Raw genomic sequence first — 27,672 nt, 5'->3', positions numbered from 1 at the left:
CTGGTCTCAAAGAAGCATATTCTCTTAGGGATTGGATATCTGGGAAGGATTTTAATTCTCCATTGCTGATGAAGCTTAGCTTGGCTGGATAGAAAATTCTTTCTTGAAATTGTTTATCTTTGAGAACACTAAAGATTGGGGTCAAATTCCTTCCAGCCTGTAGTTTTTCTGCAGATAAGTGCAGAAATTTTGACTAGTATTCCCTACTAGGTAGTCTGACTTTTTCCCTTACTGCTTTTAGGATTTTTTTCTTTTATACATACTTTGGGTGGGTGAATTATTATGTGTCTAGAGATTGATCTTCTCATAAGACATCTTGCAGGAGTTCTCTGGATCTCTTGTGCTTGTATAGTCATCTCTCTGGTCAGATGATGAAAGTTTTCTTAAATGACCTCATGGAATGTTTTTTCCAAGGTGTTTTCTGTTTCCCTTTCCATTTCAGTATTCCAATCAGATGTAGGTTTGGTTTCTTGATAAAATTGCACATCTCTTGGAGAGTTTCCTCTTTCTCTTTAATTTTTTTCCTATTTTTTTAATAGATTGGATTAAATCCATATTTAGATCTTCCAGTTCTGAGAGTCTTTCTTCTGCTTCGTCAATTCTGCTTCCCATGCTTGTCAATTTGTTATTTATTTCTTAGATGGAGTTCTTTATTTCTGTTATTTCTAAATATACTTTCTTGAGTCTGTCTAGCTCCATTTCAATTTCATTTAGTTTTAGCCCTTACATTTCTTGATTTTTATTTATTCTATCCAACTCTCTAATCTCCATAAGTACCTTCTGGATACTGTCTTTCTGGGAGATTGCCATTGTTTGTGGCCCAGTAGCTGTTCTTTCTAGTACTGACTCTTTGCTGGGACTCTGATTGTTACCAGCAGTTTTTCTTTGTTTTTTTCTTCATTTGTAGCAGTTCTCTTATCTTTCTTTTTAATTCCATTGTGTAGTGAAAAATGGAGAACCAGTCACTTCTGATATTTGCTTTAACTTTTGTCTTTCCTTGAACTGTTGTCCAGGTTTGGGGTGGGGCACTGTGCTGTCTCTTTACAATTCTGAGTACTTACTAGGGGGTGGGAGTGGGGGCGCTGCAAGGATTCTGAACCTATTGGGAGGTCATAATGTTTGCTATCTGGTGAGTGGGTCAGCTGGGACTTGCTCTTCATCTCTGCACAATATAACTTTACAGTGGATATGCTTCCATAGCCCCTGAGTCTAAGGCAGGGTATAAGAAGGAAAAGAGGAAAAAAAGAGAAAGTAGGAGAAAGAGAGATAAAGGGGAAATAAAAATAGAAAAAAAGAGACAAAACATTAAAAAAGAGAAAGAACAAAGAAAGAGAAATAGAAGGAAAGAAAAGACAAAACCAACCAACAAACAAAGAAACCAAACAAGATAATCAAACAAACAAATGAATACCCTCCCAAAACAAAACAAAAAACAAACAAACAAAAAAGTTGATAAAGAGTTCTCTGGAGCTCCTGCTTGTGATGGGTTCTGTGACTGCAGAGCTGTTACTAAAGGTTCCTATTTGCTGTTGCAACCTAAGATGTTAGAATCTTCACTCCCTGCTACCTGCAATTGGTAGCTGTCACATGCCCATGTGAGGGAAGGAGGCTGAAATAACTCAACACAGTGTTTTATGAGACCTCACCCCCTTCCTTCCTCTCCCGGCTTTGTCACAGCTGCCAGGGCATCCAGTTCACAGCAGGCAAATGAGGCCTCCTATCTGCCCTGCCCTCCCAATCTCTTTCACTAGTTTTTAGAAGTAGGAGGTGGGGGGTGGGGGGTGGAGTCAATTAGGCACTCACAAGCCTCTTGGGCAGTTCCACTGTCTGCATCTATTGCCTAAGAGCTGGCTCAGGGTGGAGGATGGATGTCTGGAGTTTCACACCTGCCGTTACCTGACAGGGCTTGTGCACTGGGGGTAATGCTCTCTGAGGTCACAAAGAGCAGCCTCAACACAATGCAGAGACAGTGCCTGGTCTCAAGATGCAGTTCTGCTGTTCCGCAGAAGCCACCCTGTAACACTTCTCTGTCCAGGCATTGGAGAGTCTGCTCAGTTTTTTGCTGGCTGCAGTTCCTGTCACAATGGAGTTGATAGCTCCTTCTCCAGCAGTTACCACAGTCTCTGGGTCTCAGGACCCAATGGCTAGGCTCTGGAGCCCAGTCCAGGTTCGGGGTGGCTTCTCCCCGCTCTTTCCTTGGGATTCTGCCTCAGGCTCCCTTGCTGCACTCCTTCCACAGACCTCGCTGCCAGTGTTCAGTCCAGCGCTGTGACGTTGGGGTCAGCAATCCCAGTGGTTCTTCCTGGGAAATGCTCTGTTGATTTTAGAAAATGGCGCTCAGTTTCTGTGCTCTGAGAAGCACTAGGGTCCAAGCAGAGCAACCGTGGCCCCAGTGGCTTCACCAGGAAGGCCCTGGCCACTTGCTCTTGAGTCCCCACTTAGCCTCTCACACTCCTACTGACCTACAGACACACATGCAGGATTGTCCTTCCCATCACTCACATCCACAGGGACTCACACAGTCCCACTGGCTATGCCGCCATCTTCACAGAAATTCCCAGACTTCTGATTTTTTTTAACTACCCTGGAATGAGAAAAAATCTCTCTCCCAGCCTGGTGTTTGCTGATAGACCAGGAGCATGGACCCCTCTTGGTCCCTTTTGTGACTCCTGAGCTGAGAGATTTTCCCCTCCCTCGGGTTTAAGTTGAGGAGCTCTAGCTGCTCTGCCCTGTTTCTCACCAGATTTCTGCATCGGCCAGACATTTTCTTAGGGTAGATCTGGGGGAAACAAGAGAAACCTAATTTCCTCTGACACTGAGGGGGAATGGAATCCTTGATCAGTTGAAGAAGGCTGTAGATTTTCTCTTGCCAAAATCACCTCATGAGAGGCAATACCCCAGATTATGCTCACCCCCTGCCCTCCTAACACTACAATCTTTGCCCTTTGACCTCAAATTCCTGTGGCAGAGTGCCACCATTTGCCCATTCCCACTTTTGATCATGCTATGTTGCTTAAAGTTGTCATCTCTTCTTCTACATTTTAAAAAAGTAAACAAATAAATAATTTTAACTGGGACACATGATATGAGGGAAAATATAGGATTGAGTGGTCTGGATAGGTTTCTTGGAAGAGGTGACGTTTAAACAGAGACTTAGAGATTGAGAAGTATTCAAGCAGGCAAAGAATTAGGGAGACCATTGCAAACAGAAGGAACAGCATGTGTAAAACGCTTGAGATGGACAAGTGTTTGACATGGCAGAACTCAAGAGGAACTAGTGGGCCTGGGTCGTGGCTTATCCAAGAGAATAGTGGCTTCAGGAGGTTTTAGGAAGATAGGCCTGGGCCAGGTCATGCAAAACCCATAGGGAATTTTTATATTTGTTCACAAATTATTTGGTACTCATAGCTTTAAAAGGCAGATCCTAATTCTCCTCCCTTAAGTGTAATCTGCATTATATTAATGACTAGAATGTGGTGCAAGTGACAGTGTGTGATTTTTGAAATTAGGACAGAACACGCACTACAGCTTCCTCTTTGCTCTCTCTTAAATCACGTGCTCTGGTGGAAGCCAGCAGCTGTGCTGTGGGGACACTCTAGCAGCCCTGTGAAGAGGTGGCTGAGACCTTCCACCAGCAACCATGTGAGTGAGCCATTTTGGAAGCCCATCAAATCTCAGACAACATCCCGACTGCAGCCTCATGAGTGACCTCAGGCCAAAACTAACCTCTCCTTAATTCTGATCCATGGAAACTGTGAGATAATAAATGGTTGTTGATTTAGGCTACTAAGTTTTGGGAGTAAATTGTTATGCAGCGACAGATAACTGATACAACTTAGTAGACTATGTTAAGGAACTTTGAGTTTTGTAAGTGGAAAGGGAAGTCATTGAAGAGTTTTGAGTACAACAATTATGCAATCAGATTTATTCTTTTGAAAGAATCACTCTGGCTGATGCATGAAGAATGGTTTGGAGCTGACCAAAAGCAGAAGAGATGTACACCTCTGAGGCTGAATCAGTCAGGATGCATTTGGCTGCAAGTGTCTGAAAACTTTATTAACTTATTTTCAAGAAGCCCAGGAGTGGAATGGCTCTAGGAGTACTATAATCCTCCCATATCCATGGGAGATACTTTCTAAAATCCCCAGCGGATGCCTGAAACCTCAGATAGTACCAAAATCTATGATGCTATGATTTTCCTACATATGCATACCTTTCTAAAACGTAATTTATAAATTAAGCATCATAAGAGATTAACAATAATAACTAAAATAAACTGGAATGATTAAATCAATATACTGTAATAAAAATTATTAGCTCTCTCAAAACATCTTACTGTACTGTACTGTGGGGAACAGAAACTGCAGGAAAAAATCACGAAGAAGGGGAGACTACTGTAATTAATTCAGCAGTTCATCGATATAGTTAAAACCTCAGCTTTTTTTGTCTCTTGTTCTCCCTGTCTTGGAGTGTTAGCTTTGTTCCTAGGTTAACGTCTCTCATGAAGACAAGATGGTTGTCATGATTTCAGACCTCACATCCAGAAATGACCAAGTCCAATTGAAGCAAAGGCTATCTCTTCTCAAGGGTGTCTTCTTAGGAGTGTGGGAGCCTCTCCCAGAATCTCTCAGAAGGTTTCCTCTCACACCTCATTGATCCAAATTGCATTGCATGCTGACTGCTAACTGAGCAAGGAAAAGCCACCATAATTGGCTCAGGCTATCCATGATGGTGGCCTGGAGTAGGCTTATGTCAGTAAGATGAAAGTAAATAGATGAATTTGAAATATATTTTGTAAAAACTGGAAGAGATAAAAGAATCATGCATGGATCTTAGGTTTTTGGCATGAGCAAATAGTGGTTTTAATGGTTTGAATGTGTCTCCCAGAATTCCTGTGTTGGAAACTTGATCCCTAATGCAGTGATGTTGAGAGATGGGTCCTAATAGGAGGTGGTTAGATCATGAAGTCACTGCCCTCATGAATGAATTAATGCATTTATCTTGGGGGTGGTTTTGTTATTGCAGAAGTGGGTTTCTTATAAAATGCCCTCTCACCCATCCCATTTCTTTGTCCTTTTGCTATAAGATGACACAGCAAGAAGGCTCTTGCCAGATGCCAGCCCCTTAATCTTGACCCTCCCAGCTTCCAGAAGAATGAGTCAATTATTTTCCGATCATTATTATAAAACACCTGTTTGTGGTATTCTGTTTTAGCAGCATAAAACAGAATAAGATTAGGAAATCAAAGTAATATTTTCTAAGATGAGAAACCTGGGGAAGGCAGCTTTGTGCAATGGAGGAAATAAAGACTTTGCTATTTCTGTAGACAAGGCTCACCTGATCCAATTTGCTAATTGCCACCATATCCCTGAAGGGCATGGCACATTGATTTCAAAGACGGAGGCATCAGCGATAAATGTCTAACACCATAGCAAGCTGGCTAGGGGAGTACAACTTAGTGAGGGAGGCCTTTCTAACTAAACACAGAAGCTGTAGCATTTTTTTTTTACTAGTAAGGCTTGCTTTAATGATCATTACTGAAGACATTAATTGATACTGTAAATTGTAGCATGGATTTCAATGGTTGTCTTTGAATCATTTCCTCTACAGTGGACATTTTCATTAACTCTCTTGGCGGTCAGATGCATTGCCTTACAACTTTCATGAATAATAATGACATGAACATTTTTGCCTTGAGGTTATACTTTCTATTTTTAAAGCTCTTTGCCGCATTAATGGATGGATCCATAAATGTATAAAAGCTATTGCTATGGTTTGAATATCCTCTTCAAAACTCATGTTGAAATTTAATTACCATTGTGATGGTATTAAGAGTTGGGACCTTTAAGAGGTGATTAGGTCATGAGGTTTCTGCTCCCATGAATGGATTAATGCTGGTATCTCAGGAATGGGTTAGTTATCACAGGAGTGGGCTTCTGATAAAAAGATAAGGTCAGGCCCCATTTTCTCTCTGTCTTGCACACATGTTTTCTTACCACGTGTTGCCCTTCCATCATGTTAAGATGCAGTAAGAAGTACTTCACCAGGTACTAGCACCATGCTCTTGGACCAGCCTCCAGAACTGTAAGCCAAATAAACATATTTTCTTTAGAAATTATCCAGTCTGTGGTATGCTGGTATAGCAGAAGAAAGCAGACTAATACAGAATATTGGTACTGAGAGTAGGGCTATTACTATAACAAATACCTAAAAATGTGGAAGTGGCTTTGCAGCTGAGAAATGGGTGGAGGCTGGAAGAATTTGGAGGAGCAGGCATAGAAAAGGCATAGATTGCCATAAATGATACATTAGGGAAAATTTATGTGAGAACTCAGAAGACAAGAAAAATAGGAATCGTGTGGAACTTCTTTGAGATTACTTGGGTTTCCATAAACAGAATGTTCGTAGAAGTATGGACGGTAAGGGACATTCTGATGACATGTCAGATACAAATTAGGAACAAGATATTAGAAACTGGAGTCAAGGGAAAGAACATGGCAAAATTGTTTCCATATCTTAGGACTTAGAATACAGAGTGATGGACTAGGATATCTGATGGAAGAGATAGCTAAGCAGCAAAACATTCAGACTTCTGAATGTCTATTTTTAACTGCATGTGGTGAGATACAAAAAGAAAGAAATTAATTAAAGACAGAATTTATAATTAAAAGAAAAGCCTAACTGAAAGATTTGGAAAATTTTCAGCCTGGTGATGTAAAGAGTGAAAAGATGTCTTTAGGAGAGCAAACCAAAAGTGTGGCCAGGCGACCTTCTGCTAAAGAGATGACCATGGATAGGAAAGAGCCAGGTACTGCTCATAAAGACCAGGGGTGGGAAAGATCCACAAAGGCACTTCAAAGATCTTTGAGGCTGCTCCTCCCATTATAGACTCAGAGCTCTAGGAAGACAGAATGGTTTCAGCAAACCCTCCATGGGCTCACTGCCCAGCGCCCCTTTGGGTCTCTGCTCTCCATATTCTGGCACAGTGCTTCTTGGCCCATGGCTCAAGTGGGCTCAGGTGTGGCTCCAGAAGGATGAGTTGTAAACCTTGGCAGCATCCATATGGTGCTAATTCTGCAGGTGCACAGAATGCAACAGTTGTGGGGGCATGGCTTCCCCCATCCTGGAAGCCAAGGTAGAAATGTGCTACAAGAGTGAAGCCTCCACATAAAGTCTTCATTAGGGCAATGCCTCATAGCACCATGGAAGTGGGGCCACTTCCAAGACCACAGAATTGTAGGGCCGCCAGCATGCAGTTCCAACCTGGAAGAGCTGCAGGTTCAAGACAAGGTGATGCTGTGAAACCTAGCAAAGCTATGGAGGCAGAGCTGTCCCACTCCAGTGTGCCTAAGGTGTGGGGCATGGAATCAAAGGAAATTATTCTCCAGCTTTAAGATTTAATGTTGTTTACACTGTTAGGATTTGGATTTACTTGGGACCAGTTACTCCTTTCTTCTTGCCTATTTCTTTCTTTTGGAATGGGAATGTCTATACTATGCCTGGTCCACCACTGTATTTGGAAATAGATAACTTATTTGATTTCATAGGCTCAAAACTGGAGGAAATTTGTCTCAGGATGAATCCTGTTTTGAATCTAACCAGCTGATTTAGATAAGACTCTGGGTTTTTGAGTTGATGCTAGAACAACTGAAGAGTTCAGGGGCTATTGAGATTAAATGAATATATTTTGTATCTGAGAAGGGCATATGTTTGGGGTGGGCTGGGTTGGAAAGCTATTGAATGGTTCCTTTAAAACTCCTGTTGAAATTTAATTGCCATTGTGATGTTATTAAGAGACGGAACCTTTAAGAGGTACTTAATGCCATTATCACAGTAGTGAATTAATTATTGCAGAAGTAGTCTCCTGATAAAAAATAAGTTTGGCTCCCTTTTTTTTCTATCCATATTGTCTGTGCACTTTCTTGCCATATGATGCCTTTTCACCATGTTAAGATGCAGTAAGGAGGCACTCGCCAGATACTGACGCCATGCTCTTGGTCTTTCCAGTCTCTCCAAAACTATGAACCAAATAAACTTTTTGTTTTTATAAATTACCCAGTCTGTGGTTCTGTTATGAGCAGCAAAAAAGGGACCAAAACAGTTACATAGAAGAAATAACTTTATCACATTTTTATACCCTGTATTGTTTTAAATGCTGTTAAGTCCAAAGCTCTATGTGAAAATTTAGTTTGACAAACATTTATTAAGTGACTGTCATATGTCAGGCACTATCCTAGGTGCTGAGAGTTCATTATAATACTAGGGGCTCAATCAATATTAACTGTTGAATGAATAAACCTCTACTTATTTAGCTAAGGAAGCAATAAGAGAGGTTCATGATCCATGAAAAATGGTGGTTTTTCTCTTTGACACAGTTTTTTTCTTTCTAGAAATGATGGAAATTCGCCTTGGCCCCTGGGTCCTGAGATTTTACAAGAAAATAGACAGAGCTGAGACCTGATCAAATCTTACTGTGTGTAAGTCTTGTTTCTATGTAGAGAGATGAGACATGGTTTCTCCAAAGATATAGAACCTTTAAATCAATTTGAGATTTGGAGACCAATGAAGGACTGAGCATAAAGTGCAGTGATGCTAGACATACTTGGGAAAAATCACTTGCTTAAATCTGCAGATCAGCTACAATACTTCACCAATCTTAAGTTTTAAAACTTTAATTTAATTTTTGCAATTTATTTATTCCTATCTGTTTCTTAAGACATTTAGTATAGTACCTGGCACAGAAAATGAACTTAACAAATACTTTTTTTCTGAATGGATGAAAGTGTTCCCCCTGCTTGAAGTTTTTCCAACTACTTACGTCTTCTCTCCTTGAATTCCAGTTGCCTAAAGATTATATAGTAACTAATTGTTCGGGCTTTAGTTGTTTAAAATTGACAATTTATCATACCAGACTGTAAGACCCTTGAGGCTAGGGACCAAATTTTGTGCTTCTCTTAAAGTCAATCTCTCAAGTTTAGTTAAAAGGAGTCCATTAGATATAGGTGGATCAAGATGTAAGGCAGGTCAAATTTTAAGGAGGGCACTTGCTCTACCCATTACATTCCCAGGAATGGCAGAGGCCTGTGGCTGATGAAGAGAAATGTAAGTCTAGTTTCCAAAATAAAACTCACTAGCTGCAGGAAGTGATTCATTTCTAGGCAGTGACATCTAGCTCTGCAGGTATGAGCTTTATGTGTGATTGAGTAGTGTCATAAAATTGTCAGTTGTGTGTGTGGTTTGGAACTGAAGTTTGCTGCCAGTTCACACTTTCAGAAAATGCACAATGGCATGACGTTAAATTTGTGTATTTTTAAGAAAAAACAGCAACCAAAAAAGATGCAAAAAAAAGTGTTAAGTAATAATGTGCTCTCCATCCATTAAGGATGAGAACAGATACTGATGGCAAAGAAATTTCTTGGTGGACACAGCTGGAGTCAGGAATTAAGGACAGAGTTTATTGCAGCAGAATTTTGGTTGCTTTGCCTTTGAAGTTGTATGAAATGAAACAGGATAAATGTGATCAAAATTAAGAAGATACTTTTGTTATTAAATATCTTTGAGACTGTTTGGCTCACTATTTCTGCATTTAGTGTGAAACAGAGCTTACATTGTCTCCAAGGAAACATTAAGTTCATACAGTATTTGCAGTTGATGGGTTGTCCAGAATGCAGAATGATTTCCAATAGCTGGATTGTCAGTGAACTAGCAAGGTCAAAATGTGGTTTTGGGGTCCCAAGACTCTTACTCTCCAGAAAGCTACTCTTTGGGGCAAGAGCCAGGATGGAGAATTACAGCTACTCGGGCTAACTTGGGCAACTTCACTTACTTTTTGAAGCACTCAGAAACTGTCAGAATGGCTTCTGAGAAGTCTTAACATTTTTTTGAACTATTTTGGACTTTCATAAAAGTCACAAAAATAACAGAGTTTTAGTATATCCCTCAGTCAGTTTCTCCTAAAGTTAGCATATTTTATAATTATAGTATAAACATCAGAACAAGGAAATCAGCACTGCTATTAAAACTAAAAACCTTATTTCAGTTTAACCAGTTTTCCCATTGATGCCCAGAATCCCACATTATATTTAGTTGTTGTTTCTCGTCTGTCTCCTCTAAACCATAATGACACTTCATTCTTTTCTTATCTTCTTGACCTTGACACTTCTGAAGGTTACCAATAAGCTATTTTGTAGATTATCCCTCTGCTTGGATTTGTCTGATGTATTCTCATGATTTCAATGAGTTTATGCATATTTGACAAGAATAGCACAGCACATCATATCTTGGGGTTTCCTGGTGATGAAATGTCTTGTTACTAATAATGTTGACCTTGAGCACATAGTTAAAGGTGGTGTCTGCCGGTGTCCTTGCCTGTAAAGTCACTATTATTTCTTTCACAGTTAATAAATATGTTGGGAGAAATATTGTAATTCTAAGCAAATTCTGTTTCTCTTCTAACTTTTACGTACTAATTTTAGCATCTATAGGTGTCTTGGATCTGCAAAAGTTTTTACTGTGGAGTTTGCCTATTATTATCATAAAGTTTTCTATTTCCCTTTTCCTTCTACATTTATTAATTGGAATTCTACTTTAAGAAAAAACATATTTTCCTCCCCACTATTACTATATCTGTTAATATAAATAAGTCAGTATGGACTCAAGGATAGTTATTTTATTCCATGTTGTATTGTCCAATGCTACTATTATTTGTTTTGTGGTTCATATTGTTCTATCTTTGGCCATTAGGAGGTCCTTTAGTTTGGCTTCTATGCTCATTCAGTGAGTCCTTATCATTTCCTGAGCATTCTCTGATTTTTTGGCACCACAAGATGTTTTCAACTCATTTGTACTCTCCCTGTCTCAACTGTGGAATTACTGAGTAAATTTTAATTGAGAATAACTATGAAGCACCAATTCATCACTTTAGCTTTGAATTTCAGATCCAATTTATCTAGAAGTAAATGAACTCATTGGAGACTAGATGACCTACCTCATGGCAGTGAAGTCTATCGAAGTGTGTCAAAAGATAACATTAGCAGTGTTTGTGAAAACTTGAACTGAGTTATGAAGTTTGGAAATATATATTTACAACACAGATGAAGGAGAAAGCTTGCAGCATGGAAAAACAGTGGCTGAACATCTGAAGAACTGTCTTGAGGGCATCTTTATCACCTAATATCTGTGTGTTTTCACACAAATCACATTGCAACTCTACATAGGGAACAAGTTTGACTATATGACTCATAGACTTCCTGTGGGGATCAAATGAGCTTTGCATGAAAATGCGTTACAAATTGCAGAACGTTATAAAAAGGTAAGGTGTTAGTGTTATGGTTTCTACAAACACTTAGTCATCATCATCGTGATAGAGTTAGAGTGGACCTGAAAGCTCATCCCATTTGACAACTGTGTTTTAAAGGAAGAGAAGTGGAGTCCCAGACATGTTAAGTAATTTGCCCAAGGCTCCAGGGTGGCAGAACTGACTGACTAAAACCAATGTCTAATCCTTAGTCAAGTGTTCTCTCCATTACAACATTCACTGTTTAAGTAATTTTTTGTCATTAGGCCTGGGAGGAGCTTACCATGCTTTTAAAAAATACTACCTCTAAAATGAAAATGAAATATCAATTTTACCTTCAGAAATGTTGTTACTTTAAAATTTACTGTATTCATTTTCACTCTTAAACTTGGTTCTTGGGTTAGGGTAGGGATAATTTGTCTTTGTAAGAAACAGCACACAATAAGGTATCTCTGTTCTCAGAAAATTACTATGTGAACCTGATACTGGGAAGTGATTTCAATCTTGCTGCTGAAGGGGACTCCTACACATTGTGACTATGACGAAGTGATGCCAGACATCTGGATATTTGGAAACATTTAGATGAGTGTCCATGTGTTTTCTCTGTTTTTATTCCAGATGTTTGAAATCATGGAGACAAAGTGTCTGTGTCTAGAGTGTCAGGGAAAAAAAAAATCTTACTTTTTCAATCACTGTATTTTTATAGTATCTCAGGTAAGGATTCCCTCCCTCATTCCCTTTCCCACAGAAATATTTGTTTGAGAAGGGACTAGGAATTTCAGAAATGTATGTTTCATATGGTCCTGACTCTCAGACTTGTTCTTGTTGACACCAGTAGTGGGCACCTGTTGTAATTTGGTGTTTAGCACCCCTCTGATCACTGGGCAATTGTATTGTCATTCTCTGTAGATCTGGAAAGTTGACAGCTGCGATGCCCTGCCCACTCTCCAGTAGCAGGTATGGTCATATGACTAGATCTTGCTAATCTTCAGATCTCGTCTCTGTCAAAGGCAATTGTACAAGACCGACCATAATATTTTTATTTCTGGACCTAACTATACCTGAGCTGGATCCCAGGACTTCATAATCAAGCAAAACCATAAATTCCTCCTTTGCTTAAATGAATTGCGTTTCTGTTTCCTGTAACCACAAGAATCCTGATTAATACAAGATCCTTGTCTCAGAGACTGTCCCTCTTACCTGACTAAAGTGCAGTCCTGAGCCTGCCCTATTGTAGGTGGTCGATAAATGCATATGGATTGAATGAGTACATTGGGGATATATGTAATATGGGATTTTTCGAGTCCAAGTATGTGAGTCTTGCAATTTCAACTTTCAATTTCAATGGTCATTTATCAAGGCACAAGAGACAAATAGGGAATGAAATTATATATTTTTAATTATCAGCGAGTAACAACATAACTCAAAGGACTGAAAGAAAGACAAGCAAAGTATCTGAATAATTCACAAACTGAATAATTAGCCCGAATGGTTAGCATGACTAGAAGTTCCACTGTTCAGGATCCCTTTGTTCAGCCAATAGCTACAATCTGTCTCATCTCATTACATCAGATTTTTAATGAGAAGAGAGGGAGAAACAAAAGACACTCATTTGTTAGGTCTCTACTACATGTCAGACACTAGGTTGGGCAACAAGGCTGACTTCCTGGGTGCAAGCTGTGCTGAATCGCAGGTCCTGCACTTAGAAGGATCTGTGCTTGGTTTAATGCTTTACTGTCATTCACTTGAAATTCTTCACGATTTTTGAAATAGGGTCCCACATTTTTTATTTTTCACTGAGACTTGCAAATTCTGTAACCAGTTTGTGTGTGTACTTTCTCTCTCTCTTAATCCTTATATCAGCCCAAGGAATATTGTGGCATTATTCATTTTTCCTGAAGAAGGACCTGGATGCATGACTGGCCCAAAATGACATTGCAGAACTGGGATTTGGACTCATCTGTCTGACTCAAGAGACTCTGAACTTTGCTCTGCCTCCTTTGTTTACACACAGGTATTGAGAGGGAGTCTTGCATTTGTGGGGCCTATAACTGATCCTTGGGAAGTAAATAGGGAAAGCATGAGACAGAGTGATGTGAGGATTCTTTAAGCACTGAATGTGTAACTGGACTAGAAACCTCTCAAGTATTTTTTATTCATTCATCTCTGATATTTTTTGAGGGCCTATTATTTGTCAAGCACTTTACATGCATTTATTCATTGAACAATTGATATTCATTGAGCTTCTGCTCTGTTCCAAGCCTTGTTTGAATCTCCAAGAATATTAGGTAATAATAAGGTAGGCAAGATCTCAGCTTTCTTGTAGTACAGTGTCATGTGTGTGCATGTGTGTCTGAGTGTGTGTGTGTGTGTGTGTGTGTGTGTGTGAGAGAGAGAGAGAGAGAGAGAGATTGGGGGGGTGCGGAGAAGATTGGAGGGGACAGGGAAGTTGAAAATAAATAAGTTAACAGCAAACTAGGTAATTTCAGATGTGATAATTGCAGTGAAGGAAATACAGCTGACATTGAACAACACAGGTTTGAACTGTGCAAGTGCAGTTACAGACAGATTTGCTAAAAACCAAACGAGGATTGAAAATACAGTATATGAAATCTGATACATGGAGGGTCGAGTTTTCATATAGGTGGGATCCTCAGAGCCAAGTGCAAGACTTGAGCATGCGTATTTTAGAATCTGAGGGGGTCCTGTAACCAACACCCCATGCATACCTAGGGACAACTATATACGTTGTTTAATTGAGATAGGGTGAGCAAGGAATCCTTCTCTGAGAAGTGGCTATTGAAGCTGAGACCTTAAGAATTCAGCCACTGGGGAAACCCGACTAAGTACCTTTCAGGCAGAAGCAAGAGTGACTGCAAAAGTCCTTGGGGCTGCAAATAACTTAGTATGTGGCGTTGATTCTTCCCATAGCTACTTGAGGATGGTATTGTATTATCTGCCTTTTACAGATGAGGAAACAGACATGGAGAGGAAAATACATTTCCCAATATCACAGTTAGAAGGAAACTAAGAATTGTTCCAGAACTGATGCAGTTGATTACCCCACTCTGTCCTCCCTGGAACAATAAGCTGATGAAGGAATTTGTTTTAGATGGTGACAACCTTGGAAGGGATAGACACACAAATCTAAATTGAGACATCTCTAACCACATACATATTTACTGCAAATTTGCATCACATTTTTCAGTGTTCTACTTTTTTCCCCCAGAACGATTTGTATCCTAGGGATCCACAGTGCTAGTGGAAGATTGCAATTTGATTTGGGATTAGGGACGGGCACGAGGTAAAGCAAGTATCAAGCAGACTATTGCTACACCTCATCTGAGTTCAGTTACTCCTTATTTTGAATTTGAATTTGGGCATTCCAGTGCCCTGGAAGGTAAGAATCTCAGTTCCAACAGGACAGCCAATACCAGCCTGGAACCACATGTATCCAGTGGGATGCTCATGAGACCTAGAATTGATGAAGTGGGAGGGCCCACTGTCATCTCAGATTTGGACCGTGTCCTTGAAATGCCCTGCCCCAGGAACCAAGTGGATTAGGAAGCTGATCTAGGTGGCTGATAGATGTCACCAGTTTCCAGCTTTAACAAACAAGCAAACAAACAACCCCCCAAAACAAAACCCAAAACACTATCAAAATTCTATCTTGCTCTAAGTCCTGTGGAAGAAAGCAAGCTTTGTATTTGTTGCTGTGCCAGAACTTTGGCTGGAATTTAAAACCAGTAATAATAGTAATTATAGTGAATATTTAAATATAAGATACATTCATGCAAAGGGTGAATATTAACAGTCCTCACAAAGATAATAAGATGATTTAGACCTTCAAATATATACTTGTGATATAGCCAAATGCATTAAAATTTGCATTAGTGCCTATTTCCAATCACAGATTTCAGTGCTTTATAGTTAATTGCAGAGTCAGGCCATTGCTCTATTGTTTTTTGCTATAAAATTTATTAAACAAAGAATGAATAAAATGTGATTTTTCAAAGCAAGTTGTAAAGATCCACATATCATAAAGCTAGAGTGGATTTTAGTACGTAAAATAACTTTTTTTGATAGTTTCGGAAACATCAACATATGTGGTATTTAAATCACAATGCTGAGTTAATGGCAATGGCTCAAAAAAGAGCCAATTCTGACTTTTGACATAGCACAAGTAAAGAAAGAAGCTCTAAAAATTGTAAAAGTCGTATGCAAGACTATGTCTAGTAAGAAGCAGTTTACCTTTTCTAGTATTAATCTTGGGTGGGCACTCATTGAAAATCTTTTTTAAAAAGTCAAATGTATTGTGGTCCAGTTTGGATTTTCTAAAGACAGGTAGGTGTTTATGTCTAGATAGATTTCCAGTTCAATTATGTTCTCATGGGGTTGAATCAGTGGTCTTTCTTCAGGAGTGAGCAGAAATTGACATTTTATTATGAATGAGATCTTCTAAACATTCATATTTCTACTGGGGGGGATAGATGTCAATAAGTAATTTGACTTCCTTTTATAATCTTCTCACCCCACCCCACCAAATACATTGTTATCATTCTTAGAAGGTTTGCTTTGCATGTGGGTGTCTGGTCCATGCTGAAGGGGGATTCTGCAAAACTCACTCCTTAGTGAAGGTATCTGAGCTCTGCTATCAGTTTGAGACTGGACAATTTAGGAGTGATGCCTCCAGGCAGAGGGAAAACTTGTTATTTTCTCCTCTTTTCCTATATCATTTGGCTCCCTCTCTAGCTCTGATAACGTTCTCTTGACCGTGTTCTACGTATTGAGATGCAACTCTACTTTTATTTTGCTCTGTGTTGATCATGCCACAGTGACCTTCTTGCAAATTACTACTACTCACTTGGACTGAGTTTCGAAAAATTAGCTTTGATCATAAGCTCACACCAGATGGTAACACATGCATAAGAGGTCTGTAACTGCTCAGATTTGTGAGAAATGTGTAGTTGCCTGTTTTCACATGTGAGATGAAGCTCTCCCTGACTCCAACCCTGACGCACACTAAACAAAACGTATCATAAACAAAAGGAAATCTGAGTAAAGTGTCACCGTCTCAGCCCTAGGCAGAGGGAGTGCACAGAAGTGCTCTGAAACTGACTTGCTAGCAGAAACTGAAATGTTCTGCTGAGCTGGCCCAATTAGCCACATCGGAAAGCAAATTGGTAACAACAACAAATTGGGTCAAAAATAATTTTCCTGCGTATTCCTTAAGTTGCTTTCTTTTCTTTCTCAGAGAAATGAGGGAAAACTTGCAATAAAAATGAGGACTCTTCTTTTCATGAGCATTTAAAAACACACCTGCTTTATAATTGCCCAGGCTGTGAAAATGCTGTACTCAGCAACCACGGTCACAATTCCAAAATACCTACTGGCTTTTATAGACTGTCCTGGTTCATTCTCTTCAGAGGATCACAAACTGAGTCTGAATTGTGCCCAAGTGATTCTTTCCCACGGCCTCTGCTGTTCTTGGGAGAGCCCTGGTTCAGCCTCATGGCATCCAATAAAGGTCATCTTCTGTTGTTGGTATCCACATGTTGATAGTACCCACATGCTTTCTGCTCCAAAGACAACAGTTTTCTCTGATTAAATCATGTTCCTTTTGCTTTGCAAGTTAATGTTCAGGCGGGGACCTGGCAGGAGAAGCACCCCCCACTCCAGGAAATGTAGGAGTTTATGTTTCTGGGTCAGCAGATGATGTCTTCCCTTTGCCATGCCTGGCAGGCAGCCTTTGGTGGAGGTCGTGTGAGCTCTGACATGTTTGGTAACTTGAGGAAGAGATGGAGCAATCAGTTATCTGCTTCGATATCGCTTAGCAAACCGCCTGCCCAGAGTGGCCATCTTGAATTGATTGCTGCAGTGACACAAGTCAGCCGCAAGCTCTGTGCCAATCCTGCATGCCGGCAGATGGCTCCAAATGAGGTCATTGTTTTGACAGTTTCACAAAAGAACCCCAAACAGCTTGAACAAACCCTCACACACATTGGATCATCCAGAACAGTTGTGAGATGAAAAATGAACTCAGACCAAAACTTTGGGAAATGTGAAACACCACTGAGGGTTTCTCTCTGACTCTTCACATTCATGGAAGCCCAGAATGAGGCTGGAGAGGATTGGCCTGGTGCCCCTTCCAGCCGCTCCTCAGCCCCTGGGTGTTGGAACTGCTTGGGTGGCAGTGATTATCTGATTAGAGGGAAGACAATTATTTCAAACCTCAGTGATTGCAAGCTCCATTTGGAAGCATCTTGGCAGTCCAGATGCTGATAGTTTTGAAACATTCTGTGTTTTTCACCAATTCCAAGAGTGTATGTGTAGCAAGTCACATGACCCAAAAGTAACATTGGAAATTCATAGAACTAGACAGTCCCCTGAGACTACTTATCATTTAAGTTGGGAAAATAGACAGGCATATATCTTTCTGAGTTCTCTGCAAGGACAACCACTGTGTCTTGGTTTCCAGAGTGTGCACCAGCATGCAACAGTCCCTTGATGGAAGCACTCACCTCTTGAGTACCAACCCAAATTAGCTGAGCCCCTCAAGTTTGTGCCCCAATGAAAGATGTTTCCCTGTTTTAGATCCATATGCTCCTCAGAACTGGGGGCAACAGTGATCCTATCTTGCCCTTCTTCTCAATATGGTAAAAAGAACACCTGTAATTCCAGCACTTTGGAAGGATGAGGAGGGAGGATCACTTGAGGACAGAAGTTCAGGACCAGTCTGGGCTATATAGTGAGGCTCTGTCTCTACAAAAATAAACAATAAACAAATAGCTCAGTGTGGTAGCACATGCCTGTAGTCCTAGCTACTCAGGAGGCTGAAGCAGGGGGATCGCCTGAGCCCAGAAGTTTGAAGCTACAGTGAGCCATGATCACACCACTGCACTGCAGCATGGGTGACAAACCCTATTGATAAAAAATGATACATGAATAGAAGTGCCATCAACTAGGTGGCTTAAAACATCAGAAAGTTATTCTCTCACAATTCAGGAGGCCAGAAGTATGAAATCAAGGTGTAGGCAGAGTTGATTCTTTCTTGGAGGCTCAGAGGGAGATCTATCATGCCTCTCTCCTTGCTTCTGTTGGTTACTGGCAATCCTTGGTGTTCCTCGGTTTGTGGTGGTACAACTTCAGTCTCTGCCTCTGTCTTCACATGACATTTTCTGCATGTGTCTCTGTGTCCACATTTCTCTCTTCTTATAAGGACACCAGTGACTGGATCAGGGCCTCCCCTACTCTCATGCAACCTCATCTTAACTAATTCCATCTGCAAAAGTCCTATTTCCAAATAAGGTCACATTCACAGAGACTGGGAATTAGGATTGAATGTATCTTCCTGAGAACACAATTCAACCCACTACAGGACTTGACTCCCAAGTCCAACCTCAGTGCTAGCCGTTACTTGCCATCAGTGGGGCTTCGGCAGATGGTGAAAACTCTAAGCCTGAGTGCTCTCATCCATAGAATGAGAACAACGAATGAGCACCTGTGACATGACCTCTGACTGTATGATCTTGTTGTTGGTGGTGTTGGGTATGTTCCTAGGCCATCTTTATCAGTGTAGAGATAAAAATCAACCCACGAGGGACTCCAATTCTGAACGTGGATTTTAAGTTATTTCAATAGTTTACTTTCCAAACTAGACAATGTTGGTGAAGTGAGTTTTACACAGAAAACCATTAAGATATGAGGTCCTCAGCCCCATGCATGGACTTTTATTATAGGCATTCTTTAATGTAATGTTTTATGAACTGACACAAACATTTTTCATGTTCCTCTTTAGAACTGAGAGCTTAAAGAAAAACTCCATGATTTTAGGGAGACACTCCAGGGTGAAACAACATTCATAGACAGTCTGGGCACAGGACTCTGCCTTCTTGGCAATGCCCAGGAAGGAAGTCAGAGCTGAAAGTTACTGACAAAGGCTGGTCAAAGCCCAGTGGTGCCTTTACTCTGTGTTTGTCTAGGTGATTCTCTGCATTTTCCCTCCATAGGGACATTCCTTGTATCACTTTAGATTTTCTCTTGATCCCTTTCACAGCCCAAGGATTGTGAAGCCCCATCTGAAATGTCTTAAAATGACGTCATTTCATGCAATGTTTCCACCCCTGTTCTCCTCACAATGCACAATTTACCAAGGGGTTTCATTTATTCTAGGAACTACTACCCAGGTGTATATGAGTCAGGTCTGTGAGCGTTAGGTGCCAGACAAACACAGGTGGTGACAGCATAGATCCTCTCCTCAAGCAATGTGGTCTAAAGGTGCAATGCCACAGCACAATACGCCAAGTACAAGGATGGCATCATGCCCAGGCAATTTTGGGAGCAAAGAAGACCAACATCCAACCCAAGGTGGGGGCCTGGGAAGCCTTCCAAGAAGAGGTGATAGATGATTTAAGGGCGGGGGTGGGGGGGTTACCAATGGATTTGCTAGAATGGCAAAGCATTCCATCCAGAGGAGAGATGAGCAGAAACAAAGAAGGGAGAGTAAGCTGAGTGTGTGTGGTTCAGAGCTGTCAGAGTGCCACTCCTATGGTTTCATCATTCACAATCACTGAAAACAGGGACAGTGGGCAACATTTGTCTTCTTCCCACAGCACTTCCAAAAGATTAGACTTTGTCTCCAAGCTGATTGCAAAGGTTAGGTTAGGCTAGCCTCCAGTCCTGGTGTGATTTTACTCTTAACTTCTCTGAAGCTTATATATAACATGAAAGAGGTTAAAATACTTACAGTGATCCATCTTTCTCAGTTTGAAGATGCTTGAGAAATAGCGTTGTTTATTTCCAGATGTACTGGAGGAAGGTTGGAGGGGTAGGCCTGCCATCCTGGTGGGTGTACTAACTCTAAATGGAGACAACCTGCAGTGCGGGTCGGCGGCTCCATGTCACCAAGTCTCAGCCTGAATGGAGACAGCCACATCTAGATGAAGGTGTCCTGACTTCCCATAAACAAGAGGGGACCCCCAAAATTCTGGAATTTATTTATAAAAAATTGTGTAATACAAAAAGAAACCATCAAGAAAGCAGAGAGATAGCCCACAGAATTGGAAAAATATTTTCCAGTTGCGTATCTGACGAAGGCCTAACATCCAGGATCTACAAGGAATTCAAACGTGCCAAAAAGAAAAAAAAAAGTCCCATTAAAAAGTGGGCAAAAGACATGAATAGACACTTCTCAAAAGAAGATATACGGGCAGCCAATGGACACATGAAAAAGTGCTCAGCCTCACTCATCATCAGAGAAATGCAATCAAAACTGCATTGAGATACCACGTAACCCCAGTAAGAATGGCCATCATTGATAAAACAAACAACAGATGCTGGCGAGGATGTGGAGAAAAAGGAACGCTTCTACACTGTTCGTGGGAATGCAAATTAGTGCAACCTCTTTGGAAGACCGTGTGGCTATTTCTGAGAGAACTAGAAATTGACCTTCCATATGACCCAGCAATTCCCCTATTGGGAATATACCCGGAAGAACTCAAATCATTTTACAAAAAAGCTATCTGCACACGTATGTTTGTTTCAGCTGTATTCACTATAGCAAAAATATGGAACCAACCATGCTGCCCATTGAAACTGGACTGGATTAAAAAAATGTGGTACATATACACAATGGAATATTATGCAGTCATAAAGAAGGTCAAACATATGGACTTTACAGCAACTTGGTTGGATTTAGAGTCGATCATACTCACTAATCTATCACAGAAACAAAGAACAGAGTACCATATGTTCTCACTCAGAGGATCTTGAACAATTATCATAATACTATAAGAAAGGGATTGGCAGTGGTGGAAAACTGCCAGAGGAGGGGAGGTGGGATTGGCAGTTGAGGGAAGCTGCTGGGGGAGGGAGAAGCACACCTCATCAGCAAGGGTACTTGCATAATCAACATGTGCATACCTAACCCTGAATTGTACCCTACATCTTTAAAAAAATTGTGCATTTATTCTTACATCTTTAAACATCAGTTACCTTCAAAGTACTCTCTGTCTGATGCAATATACTTATTGATATGATTTTTCCTCTGCTTCAAGCAATTTTTGAACTCAACAATTTTGATGCCTTTGAGAGCTTCTGCCATTTTTTGTTTCACCTCTTCCACATGGGCAACATGTTTCCCTTTGAAGACCTTTTTTCATCTGGGGAAACAAAAATAGTCATTCGAGGTGAAACTGTGTAAATAGGGAGTGTGCATGGGAGTCATGTTGTTTTTGGTCAAAAACTGCTGAACACTCAGCGTGGTGTGGGCAGATGCACTTGTATGTCACCCATCCTAAAATGGGCAAATGTCTTGAAAGAATCTCCCCCCCCAAAATTTACTGAAGCTGAATACAGTCTCTCACAACAATGCTAGCCGGCACACTCATGTTGATGGGTTCCTAGAACACCTACCTGATAGGAGAAACATGTACCACAAGGGGTCTGCCCTCTAAAACATAATTCCATGTTTTGAAGTCCCCCCTCGTCTATGGCTCCAGGGAGAAGTCTCCTGAAAGGGAGCCTGCTGGGGTGAGACTGGCCTTTCTCTTTGATCTTGGCACGGGCAAACCTGCTCCAGGGAGAAGAGGAAACCGTGTAACCTTCCACCAACTAAGACTGCTGGAGGGCTTTGTCTGCTCAGTGAGCCTGTGGGGGGCACATCTGTCTTGACTCCACCTCCCAGGCTTTGAATCCTGTCTGACTGGAAGCCTCTCCCGCCCTTGGAGAAACTCTAGTTATTCTCCAAGGCTCTACTCCACCTATGCAGCCTCTGTGAATCCTTCTGAAATCCTCCCAGGAGAATTAAGGGGCATACTCCATGTCTGCTATGCCCTCAGTATTCATTCATAATAACAACACCTTATCAATGACAACTCTGGTCAAACCTCGTGCTTGATAAATCTGCCTGTATTGGCCATGAGTGTAAAACCCTAAGCTCTCCCGCTGCAGGGAGCATAATTATTGATGACTTTAGCTGCTGTGCTGTGAATCCACCACCGCATTTACGTGGCTGCTTTCCACCTGTGACTGAGTTTGGCAGGCGAGTCAAGGCTGAGAAACATGGGACACCTCTGGTAGGCAACTCTGACTCTAGGGCTGCCCACCATCCCCTGCTTCTTGGTACTTTCTTAGAACTGAGAAGCAGGCTAAGACTCCTGCTACCCAACCTGCCTTCCTTCCTTTTCTCCTCCACAGGCAGACCTGTGGCCAGTAGAAGCTCTTTTGGCCCCAGTGCTACTCTTTCTACACTGCCAGGCAGGTTCGCCCCTCCCTTGACACTTGTTCTTTGTGGAGAGTTACTCCTAGTCTCGTTTGTTCTTCCACCACCATCAGTGCCTTGCAGGGTTTTTGTCATCTTTGAAAGTCCATTCCTAGGTTAGTATCCTAAATAGTAGTTGCTAAATAATTGCTTTCCAAAGAATTGCAACCAAATGCCTATCCACTGAGGTCTTTTTTGGGTCCTGACTCTGTGAAAAACCTTTGTTTTGTTCCCCCATAGTGACTACTCCATCCCTGATTTCCCCTGTTGAACTTGCAACCCTCCTGCAGTGGGAAGTCATCACTCTCTAACCGGCCTATGTGGCCTCTGCTTAGATCTCCAACAAGAGTCGATTCAGTCTGTTTCTAAAGGTGAGGAGGTGTCTGCCTTCTTCTTTAGTATCTACACACTCCCAGAAGAGTTGAGGACACCTACTCAGCATTTGATACTTTCTGCTCTATGCCAAAAAAGTGTATGCACATTTTAAGTGATGTTAAGAGAAGTTCACCATAATCAGAAGTGTCTGGACACTGCTGGTGATCACGCTGAGTACCTCTTATAATTGCAGAAGTCAAACATGATTTGTTTTCATCTTTTGTCACCAGTATATATTATTACATTATTTATTTTTTTATTTCTTTTGAGTTGGAGTCTCACTCTGTTGCCCAGACTGGAGTGCAGTGACTGCTCCCGGCCACCGCAGCCTCTACCTGCTGGGCTCCGGTGATCCTTCCGCCTCAGCCTTCCAAGTAGCTGGAACTACAGGCGCGCACCTCCATGCCCGCCTAGTTTTTTATTTATTGTAGAGATGAGGTCTTGCCAAGTTGCCCAGTATTACATTTTTAATACAGTGTTTTCCTTTGTTAAAATGTATAGCTTTTTGGGCACACACCCTGTGTGTGTGTGTGTGTGTGTGTGTGTGTGTGTGTGTGTGTGTGTGTGTGTAAGTGGAAATCTTGCTCTGTCTTCCAGGCTGGAGTGTAATGGCACGATCCCAGTTCACTGCAGCCTCAACCTCCTGGGATCGGGCAATTCTTCTGCTGCAGCCTCCCAAATAGCTGAGACTTCAGGTGTGTGCCACCACATCTGGCTACTTTAAAAAAAATTTTTGTAGAGACAAGGTCTTGCTATGATGGCAGGCTGATCTCAAACTCCTGGGTTTAAGCAATCCTCTCTCCTCAGCTTCCCCAAAGTGCTGAGATTACAGGTGTGAGCCATTGTGTCTGGCCTTTAACTAACCAATCTTTAGACTTGCTTGTCACCTATTTTCCCTGTCTCCAAGCCTACCCTGGCACAGACTATTGGGCCTCCAGGATCTTTCAGCCTCTAGGATTTGTTCTGTTCTGGAGTGGGTCTTTATGCGGCAGGACATGCATTCACAACATTGTGAACGGGGCAATATTGTCTCCAAGAAGGCAAAAATTAGATGAAAATGAATCTCATTATTTTAATATATAAAACATAGATACACATTCAAGACTTAGGCAGTAGGTAGTATAACTGTGGTATATACAATATATGTGGAATATGCAAATATGAAGTATATCAAGGGGGGTGGTTAAGAAAAACGTCTTTAAAAGTTCTTTGTGGGAAGTAATAATTTAAAAAAAAAAAAAGGATTGAAAACACAACTCTAGGAGTCTGACTCTACCATGGTGCAGGAACTGTCTGTTTTGGGTGACCTAGGATGGCATATGGCAAGGAGTCAATCTTGATTATTTAATCTCTATTAGATAACTCATTTTCTAATTAATTGCTATTTATGGAGTGTGTGTATGACTGTCAGAGCTGGGGAGGTTTTTAAAAATTTGCTGTAAATAGGTAGGTCCCTCAGTGCAGCAGCCAATCCTTATCTAAAGGTCCACTCACCATTTTTTTATTCTCAGTAACCATATTTATTTGCTACCCAGTCACTCTCATATTTGACTCCTGGAATGGTTCAAATTACAACATTAACCCAGATATTTAATATCATTAACCTAATTATTTTATCCAGAAGAAGCATCAGAGTAGAGTTTTGGTGAAACATTGTCATAAAAATAAATGTTTTAGAGAGATGATTTTGTTCTTAAATGGATTTTCTTTTGGACAGTGGCAGCTTATAAGGGAGGGGCTGGGGTAGTGTTCTGCTAAGAAGGGACTAGGAGTGCAATTTGAATTTCATTTTGACATTGAATTGCACCATTGAAATGCATTTCAACAGAAACCTAATAACTTTTACTTAGATTGTGTCTTGGGATGGCAGACTGTGGCTTGTTGGGGGGCATTGATGGAAATTATGGAAGAGTGTAAAGCACCCTTCTATCTCGCTACCCTTTGGAATCATCACTACTCTTGCAAGATTTCCTTTTGGATAAATATCATTGTACCCACTTCATTACTAAGACTATTATTTTCTCAAATAGGCTTAAAAGTTTAAATGCAGTGGAAACATCTAGTAAGTGTCAAAACCGGGATACTAACCTAGGCCTATCTTGTTGCAAAACTAAGGACCTCACCATAACTTGCAAACTACAAGTATTCATGGAATTTGAAGACAGCAGGGCTATCATCTAATTAATTTCATCAGAATTTCCTTCCTCTGCATAAAGTTACTTTTAGGCAACAGAATTTTAGGGAAGCGGCCTGAAACATCATGGCCCAGACTCTGGTTTACGGAAGAGCTGAATGATAAAGGCCCTTAGGAAGAGCTTTGCTTCATTTATTTCTTAATTCATCCTGGTTCTTTTTTTTTTTTTGAGTTGGAGTCTCACTCTGTCGCCCAGACTGGAGTGCAGTGGCTGCTCCCTGCCACCGCAGCCTCGACCTGCTGGGCTCCAGCGATCCTTCCGCCTCAGCCTTCCAAGTAGCCGAAATTACAGGCGAGCACTACCATGCCCGGCTGATTTTTTGATTTATTGTAGAGATGAGGTCTCGCTGCCCAGGCGGGTCTCGAACCCGCGGGCTCAGGCAATCCCCTCACCTCAGCCTCCCAAAGGCGCGGGATTACAGGCTGAGCCACCGAGCCCAGCTCATCCTGGTTCTTTTGGCACTTAAGCATGAATAATAGTTTAAAGACAACAATAAACACAAACGTAAACAAGTATTATGCCCTTAATTATTAATCATTTCTGCCTACACTTGAGCTCCTGTAGGCTATTTTAGCTCCTGAGTGGATGCTTTGAATTAAATATGTTCAATTTAAGAGACCAAAATCTTGTAGGAGGCTTCTTTTTTCCCATATGTGCACATGGTGGGGAATCCTAATACTGTTGGTTTTGGAGCAGACCCCACTCTTACTGATCTTGAATATGATAACAACACTTGTAACTTAAAAAGTCAGCTTTCTAATTGAAGTCATTTATTGATCACTCCTCCAAATTCTATGGGATGAGATAGAAAAGGTGGGGGAAATAAAAGTACATTTGTTGAGCTTAAAATTTAGCCAAGGCAACCATACACATTTGCTGTGTTTGCACAGACTTCAGATCCTGATTTCAGGGCAGAATCCTTTTTACATGTAAGTTCTGGATCAGTCTGGGTTTGGACAAGAAAATGGAGTTAACCTAACTATTCTGGGAATGAAGGGTTTAATTTGAGAATTAAGGCATATGTGGGTATTGTAGGAGCTGGAGTGGCAAAGGTCAGGGTGTCACTGCAGAAAACCAGGGAGGCTGCAGCCAGAAGGTTGTAGAAGTAAACATGGAAGACCGCATGCTTCCCAAAGCTTCCAAGGAAACTTCTGTAACTCTGAAAAATTTCTTAAGAAATTCCCTCCAACTGGTTTAGTCTGCATAGCAAAAAGGGTGACTCCTAAACACTAGTTGAGAAGCCGCTGCAGACCTCACATATGCTCATATGTCTGCTGAAGTCATTTCCAGAGAAGAATGGCCTCTGTTCCTAGTCTACCATGCAGATCTCATCGACAAACTCTGACCTGGAACTGCACAGGCCAAGAGCTTCTGGGAACTATAGTCTCGCAAACCTTAGAAGGGGTCGAGGATGATACCACATTGACAAAAGATTTCTCTGCAATCGTTCCTAAAGTGTCTCCAAGGTAGTCTTCAAGTTGACCTCTTATGCCATGACCCTTCTTAGGGTGATTTTACAGGCAAACCTGACTTAAAGACGTTAGGTATAGGAACATCCCTTTTACATCTTACGTTTCTGCCGCTGGTGCCATGGTCTTTCCTAAAAATTCTCCTTGTGTCTTTTTCTTAATCCTGCCACCAGGAGGTCTACATCTACTTGCTTTGGTTTGCTTATCCCTTAGCTATTTGCTGCATTATTAAGTGTTTAACAATGGAGTGTGGTCTCAGGGACAATTCTTTTCTTCTGGGAGGATGACCTATGGCTTTTAAAGCACCATGATGATCACACAGTAGGTCCATAGTAAAGATAAGTTCCTTTCTTCCCTATGGTAGATGTTTGTTATTTATTTTTTTCTTTTGTGTATCCATTATCTACTCACCCTTCTACAGGTCACAGATGCCCCATTCACTTTGGGAGCCTTCCCTCTACCATTCCATATCCATGTGTCACGTGGTTTGGAATGGACCACTGTTTTGTTCCCTTTCTACCCACTTCTCCACCTGCTTCAGGGGGGTCTCATAGGACTTGGGCTTGTTTCGTTCTCTGGTCCTAGTGATTGGCTGAGAGGGGAGCACATGACTCAGGTTGATCTAATGAGAGTGGAAATTGTATGGGAACTGTGGGAAAGAGGAACTCTTTTTTGGCTTGGGTGGCTAAGACACTGGAATGTGAGCTTAGCAATACTGGAGACCTCTTTGTCTCTAAGAGTTGAGATCCTGTCTGACATGAAGCTATCACAGAGAAAGCAGAGTCCAGGGATGGAGAAGGAGTCCTGACAATTTTTTTGGGCCCTTAGATGCAGTGGGGTCTAAGTCTTCCAGACACTCGTGCTCCAGGTTGAGCTCTCATTCTTGACCCTCACCTCACAGAGCTTCTGGAACTAAGAACAAGACATTCTGAGAAAGAAAAAAAGAGCAATTCAGATAAAAAGTAACGTAACCACAGGCTGTATCAGGAAAAAGGGCAGACTCACATTTAGAAGTTGATTTAGACTCATAAGTGCCTGTAACATGGATCTCTTCTGCTCTTTAACCTACTTACAATC

Source organism: Carlito syrichta, unplaced genomic scaffold (assembly GCF_000164805.1).
Source record: "Carlito syrichta isolate Samal-C Ts95f unplaced genomic scaffold, Tarsius_syrichta-2.0.1 Scaffold131739, whole genome shotgun sequence".
Classification (NCBI taxonomy): Eukaryota; Metazoa; Chordata; class Mammalia; order Primates; family Tarsiidae; genus Carlito; species Carlito syrichta.
This window is presented reverse-complemented; position numbering follows the sequence as displayed.